The sequence below is a fragment of the Gallinula chloropus genome (assembly GCF_964237585.1).
Source record: "Gallinula chloropus genome assembly, chromosome: 11".
In the NCBI taxonomy this organism is placed as follows: Eukaryota; Metazoa; Chordata; class Aves; order Gruiformes; family Rallidae; genus Gallinula; species Gallinula chloropus.
The window spans coordinates 1,102,763-1,117,158 of NC_140096.1; positions in this window are offsets into that span (position 1 = coordinate 1,102,763).

Consider the following 14,396-nt stretch of genomic DNA (forward strand, 5'->3'; position numbering starts at 1 on the left):
CACAAAAACAACTCAAAAATAAAAACCAAATCACTCCAACTACAAAATCCCACAAAAACAACTCAAAAATAAAAGCCAAATCACTCCAACTACAAAATCCCACCAGAATCTCCAAGATCCCCCAAGAATCTCAAAAGTCCCACAAGAATCTCCAAGATCCCACAAGAATAAAAAATTAAAAATCAAACAAAATCACACAAAATAATTATCACACAAAAATAAAAAGCACACAAGAAAATCACAAAAAATCACACAAAAATAGTCACAAAAATTAAAAATCACACAAAAATAAGAAAAATAAAAATCATACACTAATCAAAAAATCATGCAAAAATCACCCAAAAATCAAAAATCACGCCCAAAATTACCCCAAAATCACACGGTTGGAAGAGACCTTTGAAGATCATTGAGTCCAACCATTCCCATCCTGAGCTAAACCAGATCCCTGAGCACCTCATCTGCCCTTTTTTTCAACACAGCCAGGGAAGGTGACTCAGCCCCTCCCTGGGCAGCCTGTTCCAGCCCTGACAACTCTTTCAGGAAAACATTTGTTTCTAATGTCCCATCTGCCCCTGCGCTGGGGCAGCTTGAGCCCATTGCCCCTTGTCCCATCTCCTGTCCCCTGGCTGCAGAGACCATCGCCCACCTCTCTGCACCCTCCCTTCAGGTAGTTGTAGGTGGGGAGAAGGTCTCCCCTCAGCCTCCTCTTCTCCAGGCTGAACACCCCCAGCCATAGACAGGACCTACCTTCTGTAACCCCATGTTGACTGGGCCTGATCCCCTGGCCATCACACGTGCTGCAGGACAGCTCCCAAGATGAGCCTCTCCAGGATCTTCCCCAGGACTGAGGTCAGGCTGACAGGCCTGTAGCTCCCCGGATCCTCCTTCCAGCTGTTCTTGTCTGTGGGTGTCACATCTGCCAGTCTCCAGTCCAGGGGAACTTCCCCAGTCTGCCAGGATTTCTGATAGATCGTGGAAAGGGGTTTGCCCAGCACATCTGCCAGCTCTCTCAGCACCCTGGGCTGAATCCCATCAGGTCCCATTGACTAGTTAGTGTCTAACTGGCCAAGTAGGTCACTAATCATTTCCTCCTGACCCATGGGAATTGTGCTGTTCTTCCCCTCTCTGTCAGACGGATCCTGAGGATGAGTACTCAGGGAATATCCATCTTTACTATTACAGACTGAGGTAAAGAAGGAATTAAGGACCTCAGCCTTGTCCTTATCCCTTGTCACTAATGTTCCCTCAGTATCCAACAAGGGATGGAGATTCTCCTTGATCCTCCTCTTACTGTTAATGTACCTAGAGAAGGACTTTTTATTCTCTTCTACAGAACTGGCCAGGCTGAGTTCCAGTTCAGCTTTAGCCCTTCTGACTTCCTCCCTACATGATCTCACTAAATTCCTATAGTCGGCCCAAGACACCTGCCCCTTCTTCCAAAGCTCAGATTTTTCCCTCTTTTCCCAAAGATCTTCCTGGATGTCCCTGCTCAGCCAAGCTGGCTTCCTTCCTTCCTCGGCGACTCCTCTTCCCACAGCCTGGGACAGCCTGTTCTTGTGCCACCAGGATTTCCTTCTTGAGGAGCAGCCAACCCTCTTGGGCTCCTCTGCCCTCCAGGGCTGCCTCCCATGGGATCTTATTGAGCAGCTTCCTGAACAGACCAGAGTCAGCCCTACAGAACCCTAAGGTGCTTGTTCTGCTGTCTCCCTTCCTGACTTCTCCCAGTACTAAGAGTTCTGTCAGCTCATGGTCACTGTGCCCCAGGCGTCCTCCACCCTTCACATCCCCCACTAGCCCGTCTCTGTTTACAAACAAGTCCAGCAGGGCACCTCCCCTGGTGGGTTCACTCACCAGCTGGGTCAGGCAGTTGTCTTCCAAACACTCCAGGACTCTGCTAGGCTGCTTCCTCCCTGCTGTACTGCACCTCCAGGAGACAGCCGGTAGATTGAAGTCCCCAGTAAGGACGAGGGCTGGTGATCGTGAGACTTCTCCCAGCTGTTTAAAGAACAACTCATCAGCTTCCTCCTCCTGATCAGGAGGTCTATAGCAGACTCCCATCTCTATATCTCCCTGATTTCATTTTCCTCTGATCTTTACCCAGAGGCACTCAGCCCTTTCATCATCATACTCCAGCTCCAGGCAGTCAAAACTTTCTCTGACATTCAGGGCTACCCCACCTCCTCTCCTACCCAGCCAGTATAGTTTATAACCAGCAATTGCAGTGCTCCAATCATGTGAATTGTCCCACCATGGTTCAGTGATGGCAATCACATCATACTCTCCCTCAGTAACAAGGGCTTCTAATTCCTCCTGTTTATTGCCCATGCTGCCTGCATTGGTGTAGATGCACTTCAGCTGGTCTATTGATCTTGCTGTGCTCCTCAGGGAAGCCTTGTTTCCCAGGTGACAGCTGGTTAAGTTACCTAGCCCATTGGTAGTAGTTACATTTCTACTCTGCATTATCACACTACCCCCTGGACTGACTAGGGTGGCTGACTGGAGGTCACTGCCAGCACACTGTTCCTCAATAACTCAACCACCACAACCAGGTTTTTTTCCATCTAGCCTGGCCCTGTCCCCCTCCCCCTTCTTATCTAGTTTAAAGCTCTATTAATGAGCCCCACTAGCTTCTTTGACAGTATCCTTCTGCCCCTTGGGGATAAGTTCTCCCCATCCCTGGAAAGCAAGGCTGGTGAGTCTAGAGCTAGCCCACTGTCAAAGAACCCAAAGTTCTGTTTCTCACACCATGCTCTGAGCCAGGTATTAACTTCCTGGCTCTTCTCCTTCCATCCCTCCCCATTCCCTGTAGTAGGAATGATGGAGGAAAACACTACCTGTGCTCCAGATCCTTGTACCATGCGTCCCAGAATCACCTACAACAATGACCCATCTTTTTGCTTTAACAGAGCCTGTTTTGATGGTTTGCTTAGGGGGTCTTGTCCTAGGGAACACCACCTCAGGAGTCATTATCCTATCAGCTGTCTCATTATCTGGCTGGTCCCCTTCAGTAGGGCCTTGTATCTATTGCTCAGAGGACCCTGAGGAGGAAGGACAGGCATGGAAGGACAGACACCCTCCTACTACCCTTGCCACGTACCTGCTTCCACTCATCCCCTCCGTTACGACTGTCTGGCTTTGGGGGGGGGTACAGGGTCCCTCTGGTCCTGGGCGCTGCCAGCTGGGATCTCACATGTCTGTGGCTGGGAGGACAGAACCTGCCTCCTCCGATCTGTCTCCATTTCAGCCTCCCTGGTGCTCATGAGCCTGTCTAGTTTACCTTTGAGAACACCCACCTCTTCTCGTAGTCGTGCTGCTCTGCTGAGGAGACCCCTCCTCAGCTCACTCCACACACAGCCGCGACCGGAGCTGCCTCCTGCTGCAGGCACGTTGTGACACCCTGTCGTGGTTTAACCCCGGCTGAGAGCTGAGACCCACGCAGCTGCCTGCTCCTTAGAGGAAAAGAGCAGGGGAAGGGGGAGGGGGGGGGGGGGGAGAGGCAAGGGAAGGGAAAGGAAGGGGCAAATAACAACCCCAACACCAAGAAACCAAAAGCCCGTGGGTTGAGATAAGGATAGTTTACTAAGATAACAGAAAGACCAAATCTAACAATGCTGACAGGATTTTAGAGCAAAAATCTCTGAAGCTGTTGATACCCAACACAGTTTCTCACCGAACCCACAGCTCAGGCCGTGCCACCCAGAGCCGTCCCGGAACCCGACCGTCCCCCGAAACCTGCGCATCCTGGAGCCTCCTGCTCCTCCTCCCATCAGCCCCCTTTACACTGAGCATGACATAATTGGCATGGAATACTCTCTTTGGTCAGTTGGGTCACCTGTCCTGGCTTCATCCCCTCCTTTCTCATGAATAGAGAAACATGAAGAACTGAGAAAGTCCTTGACCGCTTGACACAACTAAAACCATCAGGGTGTTATCAGCACTGCGTTCATTTTAACTCTCAAACACAGCATCCCATCCGCTGCTACAAACGAAGTTCACTCCATCCTGACCGACGCCAGGACACCCCCCGCACCCCAAGCCCCGCACCCCGCACCCCCACGCGCTGCCGCGGCTGTCGGAGCTGCGCTCCTGCTCCCACAGTGGAAGGGGCGGGGGTCGCGGCCCTACGCCGGGCAGACACCATCACACAGCACCGTACCGCGGATTAACGAGCCTCACCTGCCCGGTCCTGCGCTCCTCTGTCCCCGGCCCGGCGGGCTGCGCTGCGCTGCGGGGCGGTGCGGGGGGGCAGCGGCTGCCGCCTTGACCCCTCTTAAGGCTGGAGGCGGGGTCACGTGACGCCAGGGGGCGGGTGAGCCCGGTCGAGCTGCCGGGCGGTCGCCGCGGGGCGCAGGAGCCGCACGCGGGGTGTGGGGACCCTCCCCGCACAGCCCGGGCTGACCGCGGGATCGCTGCCCCCGCCCATCGCCGCTCACCGACTGGCGACCGTTAGGGTTTTACGGCGTTTAAATCCCCCGCGGTTGTTCCGGTCCCGCCTCCTCCCTCGCCTGATTGGCTGGGTGAGCTCTGTCGAGCTGCCGGGCGGTCGCCTGATTGGCTGGGTGAGCCCTGTCGAGCTGCCGGGCGGTCGCCTGATTGGCTGGGGCAGCCCGGTCGAGCTGCCGGGCGGTCGCCGCGGGGCGCAGGAGCCGCACGCGGGGCGCGGGGACCCTCCCCGCACAGCCCGACCTGCCGCGCGGCCCCCGGGCTGACCGCGGGATCGCTGCCCCCGCCCATCGCCGCCCACCCGCGGTCCTTAAGGCCTCTCCGTGTGTGTGTCGCGTTCCACTCCGAGCACAGCGGCCCCGCTCACACCGCGTCCCTGCGCCGTGCGGTGCCGCAGGCTGCGTGGCGGCTCCCGCGCCGTGTGCGGGGGTGACGCCGCTGGCTGCCCGCGCTGGCAGCTCTGCCCGCCTGTGCGCACGGGTGTTGCTGAAAGTGTTTCCGCGCTTTCCCACCTCCTGCTCATCGTTGTTGTCCTGGTGTCGGTCAGGATGGAGCTCACTCCGTCTGTAGCAGCGGATGGGATGCTGTTCGGGGGGTGAAATGGGAGCAGTGCTGGTAACACCCTGCGGGGTTCAGTGGCTGACGGGTGGCAGGGGGAGGCAGCCTGTGCCGGTGAGGAAACCCCCGTGCGGGTAAGTGAACCTGGGCCAGGAACAGGCGGGTGTTCGTCTAACAAGCGATTAACGGTGGGATCTTTCTCTTTCCCCCACTGTAACCAGCGAGAGAACCAACCTCATGTGTGTTCTGCCAGCCCTGGGCTGCCTGCAGCAAAGTGCTGTGTGTGTGAGCCGCGGCTTTGGGTGCTGGGCGCGGGGGGTTCCCAGGCAGTCTGTGCTCTCCTCCAGGCAGCGAGCCCCCCACATCTGCCCTTCGCAGATGTAGCCAGGAAAACCCCCAGCAGCAGATGTCTGTGCATATAAATAGGACCCATCTCTACCCAACGCCAGTCCCGGCTCTGTTAGGCAGGTTCCCCACAGCTGGGTAACCTGCCTGTGCCTCACCTACAATCCTGAAACTCGGAGAGTGCTGCTGGGAATGCCTCAGGATTGCTTCTGGAAGAGACTCCTACAGTGTTTTGCCACACACGAGAGTGAAAAGCCCTTTTCATGTCACCTGCTCCAACCCTGCCGCCGAGAGCACCGTGTCTGCCCACTGACCCGGCACAGCAGAGCGCGCCGGTGCCTGGCACGCCGTGCAGCAGCCACAGATGCTGGCGTGGGGCTGGGTCTGCTCCCAGAGCCCAGCCTACCCTGGACAGCCACCCTCTGCCGCAACGTGCTGCTGTGAGCACAGCCAGCGAGCCGCCTGCGGAGGAGCTGCCGTGGGGATGGCCGTAGGCACGGGGTGTTGGCTTAGACCCCCTCCCGTCCGGAGGGGGATACCATCCTTTCCCTGGGACTGAAGTTTCTGGGTAAAGATGAAACATGTCCCCTTCCGACAGGGAATCCGCGGGGCCTGGGAATCACTGGCGGGGCGATGCCGATGCTTTGCTTGCCTGTTTCCCATGTGAGCGGCTGGGAGGTGGTAAAGCCAGTCCCTAAGGCTGGAGGTGAGGGGGAGAGGAGAGCATGGGGGAACGTGTGCTTTGAAATGTGTGCTGCAGTATGTTTATCAGATCTTTTCCTCCGTACGCTCCTTTCTTGCTTATTTTCCCAATCCCACTCACCAGCAACTGGGGAAAACGAGCTGTGAGGCAGAAGCATCCTCGGCAGCGCACGCTCCTCACACTCGCAATTAGAAAACCCTCTTGTGCTTTCTAGCAAGGAGTAACCCCCAGCCCTTGCCTGGCTGCCTCAGCCCCCTCCCAGCCCTTGTCTGGCTGCCTCAGCCCCCTCCCCGCCGTCAGCCCCTGCCTCGCCGTTGTGCTCACTCAAAGCATCTCTTCTCAGTATGAGCGGGGAGCTGTGTTCGCTCACGGAGCAGAGGCTGTGAGAGCTCACGCTGGACAGTTTATAGATGAGTGGATGCTCTGCTCGGGTCTTGCTTTGAGTAACCTCAGCACACCAGAACGGGTTCATGTGCGGAATCCCTGCGTGCCAGGGGAGCGCTTCGATTCGGAAATGAGACTCCAACGTGTCTTCTGCTGCCATTTGGGGTGTTCATTGCCAGGAACCGCTGAGCCGCCGGGGCACCAGCGCCATCCTTTGCTGGGGAGCTGCTCCCTGACACCTTTGGTTTGACCCAAGATTTTTGCCCCCCCAGCTTCGCACTGGGAATACTGGCAGCTTCCCACTGCAGCCAGCTGCGTAGCTGAGACACTGAGGCACCTCAGCCGGGGCTACCCTCGCTAAGACACAGAAAGTGGTTTGGGGTTTTACTTTTTTTCCTTTCTCTCCCCCTTAGTGCGAAAAAAGCCAGACCTGAGCTTAAAAGGATCGAGCACTGGGAGCTGCTGGTGTGCAAGGCGCTGCGCACACCTACAGAGGCCGGTCCTGGCTGGATGTGAGCTGAGGGGAAGCAGGTGGGCTGGGTGGGTAAGAAGTGCAAGGAAAGCAAGATAATGCTGGATCCCACAACGAGCCACCAGCCCTTGCCAGAAATTCCTCTTGCATCAAAGGAGGCGAGCAGGGAAACACTGAAGGCAGATCAGGTGGCTTTTGGGGTTGCTTTGGAGTTTTTAGTGTTTACTGACTCCGCAGCACCTCATTTGGCTCCCGCCCCGCCTCCTCCCTAACGGAGGTACCCGGTGCTGTGAGCAGAGCAACACCCCCTCAGTCTCGGGCTGTGGGAGGGTTTCGATCTGGGCGAGATTTAAAAGAAAACAGCGCAGAACCGGGCAATTAACGAGCTTTCCAGTGCCTGCTGAGCACAGCCAGCAGCCGGGCAGGGCTGCGCCCCGCTGCCCGTGGTTACCCGCCCCGGGGACACGCTGGCCTCAGCCCCTTTGTAAAGCCACTCGAAAACCAAACCTGCCCGAAGCCGTTTCTCCCGCCGTGGCCGCGTGTTCCCGACCCCAGCCCACCTGGTGGACCCGCCCGGGACCCGCCCAGGTGCTGCTCACCCGCGGGGCTGCGGGCTCAGACCAGGGATGCTCTGGGAGCCCTCCTCTTGCTTTGGGGGGGGTTTGGCTTTTGTTTGGGTTCGGGGGTTTTTAAGTGCTTCGTGCTGGAGCGCTGCCGACGCGCAAACGTGCTGACAGCAAACTCAGGTTAAGGGGAAAAAATCAATGGCAGGAGCTGTCCCGGCTTCCCAGGCAGCGCAGCACAGCCGGGTGGCTCCCCCCAGGCTGTCCCTATTAATAACTGGCAATATCCCGAACTACTTGGAGTGGAGCAGAGGTACGGGAGCAGCGGGGGGGTGGGTAACCCCCCCCCGTCAGGCATCGCCGTGCTCTGCCCCGCGACACCACATCCATCACCCCGTCCCTGTCCCGGGGACCACTCCCACGGCTCGGGGCTGCTTCCCACAGCACGGCCCCCGCCCCAGGCACCCGGGGCTTTCTTTGATCTCCCCAGGAGAATCGTTTTCTTTCCCATCGGCTGGATTCAGCCTCTGAGCGTTCTGCTTGCCCGGTGCTTCTCCTCTGCTTTGCTGCCGAGTTGTTTGGAGCCTGGCAGGGAGTGCGAGTACAGAACTGACCACTCAGGGACCACTCTCCCTGTAAGCCAAGTTCTTCAGGAAGGTGTTTTCCTGAGGACTTTATGTAGCACTCCAGGGCTGGATGTGGAGAAAGGGGGACCGACCCCTTTCACAGGCACAGGATGCTGGAGGCTGATTTGAACTGGGTTGGTTTGTGTTCAGATATTGGGGCTCTGACCCATCTGTGGGTAGGAGCTTTTAAAAGCTGCACCTCCCCCTGCTCAAAACATTCGTGTGCTGGGGACACACACACACAGGCAACGTCCCTTGAGTCAATCTGGGGGTACCGATGCTGATCTGGGGGTACCAATGCTCACTGCCCCAGCCAGGAGCAGCAATGAGGCTGTAAATCAGCAAGAGGATAATCCCCTGCTGCCCCCCGCCCCAAACTATTGTCTGTGATTAATTAATTCCTAAAAATAGTTGCAAAACCTAATGTTCTGGGATTCACAGCCACAGCTCAGAGACTGCAGATCTGGGCTGGTAACGATGTACCCTCACTGGAGGGGGACACAACCTCAGTCCCCCGGCAGAGGATGGATGCTCCAGCTGGCAGGCACCATCCCAGCCTTTCCCACGAGGAGCATCCCAGACCCCACCGTAGTCCATGTGTCTATCCCTTGCTCCCATCAGGGTTGGGAAGCTGCAAGAGATGCGATGTGATGCCAGGGGCAAAGGAAGGAAAACCTTTGCACCTTGGGGCTGGGCTCCCTCTGGAACTGCTCTGCAGCAATGGCTCTGTGGATGAGCCCTCAAGTGCCCCATCTCACACCACAGCCCAGGTGCTGGATGGGTGGCACCAGCCCCTGAGCTGGTGACCCCAATGGTTGCTGGGGGGAGCTGCATGGGGCTGGGGAAGATGATCCCCAGAAGCACCCCACACACAGCTACAGGGTCCCCCCTCCTTCTCACCCAGTTGAAGCAGTGGGCACCAGTCCCAGCCCCTCCTGAAGGACCCCACACCCCCTCCCCAGCTGCTGGAGGCAGGGTGCTGCTAGGGACAAGCACCTGAGGGCCAGTATGACCTTGCTCCCCATTGCCATTGTGCATCCCCAGGCCCTCCCTCCCTTCAGAAGATGCTGGGGAAGGGCTTGGCCCTGTCTCCCTGTGCTGTGACAGTGACCTCTGCCCGCTCCAGCCTGTGCTTGGCCACTGGGTACCTACCAGCCCCGGGGTGGCACAGTGCAGCCCCCCCCACGCCCCCTCCCATGAATGACACCAGGCTCTCGTTCATTGCTGCCTCCGCAGTGGTTTATTGGTGTGGGAGCCTCCGAGCAGCGGTGTAGATGGCACTGTGGGGGTGCAGAGGAGGCACCCCAAGAGCCAGAGCCCCAGCTCCTGTGGCAGGGACTGATTTCCAGCCTCACTAAAGCAGCAATGCAATACTGGAGAGCAACAGGCAATCCCAAACTCCAGTATTTACGTGCTGCTAGAGCACTGCTGACAGCTCTCCATCCTAGTGCCTCTCCATGGCCTCCAGCCCCCCTTCCCCCCCAACCCCCAAACACAGGGCAACAGAACCTGGCCCATCCTTCGCCAGGGAAAGGACCAAAGAGCGATGGGTGAGGGGGTAAGGGGCCAGCTGAAGGCACGGTGCTCAAGCCATCATCCGTGCCCATGATGGAGAAGAAAAAGGAGCTACAAGTCCTCCCTGCCTGCGGGACCAGCCCCACTGGGACACACACACAAACTCCCAGGGACTGCAGTTGGAGCTGCAAAGGATGTGCAGCGGACACAAGCACCAGGAGGACTTATCTACACATACCTGTTCAACTGAACTAAGGAGATACATGGAATGTGCTAGCTTCCACATCTATGATAACCAGAAGCTCACTTTCTTGTCTTATCCTTGAGGTAATGAGGCAGCCCAGAATGGTCTGTATCTCCTTGTCCCTACAAACCATGATGTGCTGCTACATCTCCTCAAAGCCCACTGAATGTTGACATTCCAAATGGTATTTTGAATATATATATATAAATATATGTTTTTTTTTAAACCATGATATAAGGTACTGAAGAAGTCTACAATGAAGACATTTAACATGCATGAGTTACCACCACTGGACAGGTTTTTTTCTTCAAGGTCCTATCAGAAAGTCTGTAACTGTAAGAGAACAAGCAGTTACAAAGTGCAAACAAACCAGCTTCAGAAACAAATAACCAAAAACCAACAGCTCCCCACCAGCACCCCCAAAAACATTCAGGCTTCAGCCAATCTACACGTTCAGACCCCACAGACTGGCTGCTTGGGTGGCAGATCCCACAGACCTTCCTGGCTATCCCAGCGGTTCCTGGGGAAATGTCACCTTGTACTTTCCTCTCAGGAGCTGCTGAACACCAAGGACTTCCTGGGAGCTGCAATGTTAATCTTTAGATCCAGACTCCAACAGTTCAAACCTGTTCAATTTTTCCTTAAATACATTCTGATTTGGCTCATTTTGACTTGAGAAATCTAAACCCACTACTTTTCATTTCCCCCCCCCAGGCTTGAGTATGCTTCCTTACTACTTCAGTGGACAAACCTTCCACCACCAGCAGTTAGACACCCTGGAACTCCATCCCCTCCCCTGCCCGTACCAGGGGAAACCAGCAGTGCAGGGCAGAAGGGAGGCTGCAGCTCTGAAGGATGCGACTGCCAGCGCCACACAGGCCAGCCCGCGAGGGCTGCGCAGGAGCTCTGCAGACGTCCAGAGGCAAAATCACATCAGGCTGGTTTGGTTTTTTTTCCCCTTTCCTCCAGTTATGTGACAACTTCCTGCAATTCTTTTTCTTAAAAAGCAGCATCACAAAACACTCCCAGCCCCGAGTGGCGTCAGACGCGCCGCCATCGGTCCCCTCCGTGCACCGGACACCAGGTCCTCTGCCCTCCTCCGAGTCCCCACCCCGTCAGCAAACTTAAACCCAGGAATCTCAAAAGCTCTCCTGGCCAAATGATTGTGAATTTTACAATCAAATATTTGCCAACAACAACAACAGGAAAGCAGCACTTCTCTCCTTTGCCCCTCAAGCATCCTCAGCACTGACAGCACCAGGTCCAGCTCCTCACCAAGCAACTACTTACTGCAAAGTGAAAGTACCCAAGGAAACACCAAGCCCTGTAGAAGCTAAACCAAAACATCCACCCCCCCAGTGTAACCTCCACCCCCCCAGTGTATCCTCCACCCCCCCAGTGTAACCTTACCGTTAATTGTTTCTGTAACAACATTCACTTGACTGTACTTGTGCAGTCTGATTTTTTTTCATCTCTTCAAGTGAAAAAGGAAAAAAAAAAAGGGGGGAAAAAAAAAAGCAACAGCAAACCAGCTCAGCTCTAGAATCCATTCTGATTGTGCTGGAAGTTCATGTTTTAATTAATGATATACTTTAGATATATATATAAATGACTCTCTAGCCTAGGTCAACAAGAAAGTAAGAGCTCTCCTCAGCAAAGACTTCCCAACCTGATGGCTTGGTACACCTCCACCAGCCCAGAGAGCAAAACCAGTGTTCACACTGAGTATTGGGCAAGTGGAGATCTGGGATAGGCAGTGAAATACGTATCTGACAATCTGTGTGTTTACAACGTGAGGGCATCGTTATTTCAAGCAATAGGAAGCTCTGTGCTTGAATCATCCCACCTCACACTTCCTTCAAGCCTGGTCTGTGCCTGGGATTCTCGGTTAAACCGGAGAGTTGGCAGCTGAAGGAGATGATCTCAGCTCATCCCACCCCTCTGAGGTGGCACCTGCAGCGCCCAAGAAGGGACCAGCATCTCGGGGGAACCTGCAGTTAGGGATCCAGGAGGATGTGGATGCTGCAGGTATCTCAGAGCGGGTGGGACACAGGGGCTTACCTTCCCAACTCACCTCCAGATGCAGGGGCATCGGCTCCTTCTGCCTGGACACTCCCTGGACACGGGGGAACTGCTGTTTCAATGCCACTGGAAAGCAACACACACAAGAGTTTATGAGGCGCTTCAGGAGGGGGCCGAGGCTGTTGGGCAGCCTCAGGACAGTCCCCTCCCCAGGCACACACACACACCAGGAAGGCTGGGCTGGGCACTAACATTTGTAAGATTGGGCAAAAATTAAAAATCAAGTTTTCACCACCAGCAAGGGCAGACCCTGGAGCAGCACCTCAGAGCAACCACATCCCCCCTCTCCTCATCCCACAGCCGGTGCCACTGGCGCCAGGAGCGTGACTGTGGGCAGTGGTACCCAAGGCAGGCTGGAAACCCTGCAGCGTAACAGAAAGGGGGGACAGCACGGCTCCTGCCAACCCAAACCAGCAGCAGCTCTGAGGAGAAGCAGGAAAGGCACCACACACGACCACAGCCAGCAGCAAGCCCACCTCCCGCCTCCGAGGGGTTAAACAGCAGCAGCAAGGGCAGCCGGTTGGTCTTGGCAGAGCAAAAGCAAAGGAAACACCTTATTTATGCTGATGTAGGTGATACACCACCCTCAGGACAAGCAGGTGGGATGCAGAGAGGCTATCTGGGGTCAGGGGGTTTTTTAGGGGCACTTTCAGGCACTCAGCCCTTCACTGCCGGGGCAGACAGCACCCCAAACCTTTGAGCAACACCTCACCACAACCAGCAACAGAGATGTCCCAACGTACTGGTAGCCCCAAATATGAAGACCCAAAAGCTCCATCTTCAAGCAAAAGCATCCCCAACATCTCTGCCAGCCCAAGCTCTGTGCCTCTGGTGTGCACACCAGCTATTTCTAGCAATCAAGGCTTCTACCTGTCATCTCCTTGAGGCAGCCATGTAGGGAGGTTTAATCAGATCCCCCAAATAACAGAGGAATTTGAAGGCACAGAAATCCATTAACGTAGCTCACCAAACAATGCAACCTCTGCTTGCCAAAGTATAGTGAGCAATTAAGTCACAAACATCCCACCCGCCCCAAAACACACGCACAAACCCAGACCCAAACTCGCCCTGAAGTACAGCGTTCCCCTCAAACACAGCCGAGCCCCTCCTCACCGACACGGGAGCCAGAGAAACGAACAAAAAGAGGAGGAAAACAGTAAAGTGAGAAAGTTCACCGTGGGAAAGCAAAGGAAATAAACAGAGGAGCCTGGGACAGGGCAGATTTGCATACAGAGCCCCCGCCGACTTGCACACTTCAGGGGTAGGTAAAGCTCAAAGACAAGCACTAAGCAGTTCTGATGTGTATCTATATGTAAAGATACACAGATATACAGAGAGTACACGGGGTAAAAAACCCAGCCCCACTCTGCTATCCAAGGGTTTTTCAGGAGATACACACAAATGAATCCCGGCCGTTGTTCTTACTTGTAAGAGTTTAAAAAAGAAGAAAGAAAGAGAAAAGGCGTTCCCTATTTTTTAGGAAAAGCCTGGAATAAATCCTCCCATCGCAGCTGAAGGCCCCAGGTATTAACTAACAGGATACAACCAGAGTAACAAAACGAAAATAAGGGGGAAGAGCAGCACCACCGAAACACTTCCTATCTGCCCGGGTCTGAAAAATCACACGGCTCTCACCCCTGCCTCCTCCCAACAACGGGACGAAACCACAAGCCAGGGACTGATACTCACAGATGTGCCCGACAGCTGGAGCCGGACCCGACGCCCGACTGACGGCCCGTGGGACCGGCCCAGCTACCTGGCGTCCCACCCGACGCGCCCCTGCCGAAGCCGAGCGGGGGCTGCCCGGACAGAAATGACTATTGAACGAGCACCCAGCTCAGACGTGGGAACCACAGGCAGCCAAGCGACTTTCACTCGTGCGGGGCACCCACGGCACGTCTCCCCGGCACGCGAAACCCGCCCTTCAGCCAGCGACACAATTCTCCCTGGGTGGCACAAAATAAAACGCCTAGAACGGGTTTTCTGCCCGTCCGGGCACCCAGGCTCAACGGGAGGGGATCACTTCCCACAGGCTTTGTTAAAGGAATTGTTTTTTTCCCCCCACCAATCTGCCCAGGAGGAGGTCAGAGCAGCAGCACGTGTTTGGTATAAATAATAGTCTATGGAAGCTGCCTTTTAGCTTTAGCAGGGCGTGCTTCTCGGGCGTTAAAACCGCCCGACGTTAACGAGCCCTTAGGTGGGGCAGAACACCCCGAAACCAAACTGCAGCCACAAAGGGCAAATTCAAATCATGCAGAGAATGAATTCGTTAGCTTCACTCGCCCCGAAAATCCCCCCCCGAGTTACCGGCGGGACAGACCAGGGGCTGCTAATCCCAGGGAGAGCTACTGCTGCTCGCCAAGGCCGGCGGGGTAAGACTTCAACTTACAGCGCTCCAGAACACCACTGAAATCCACGGTACAATTCCAGGATCCAGAGTTTTTTCTCAGCACTGGTGAAG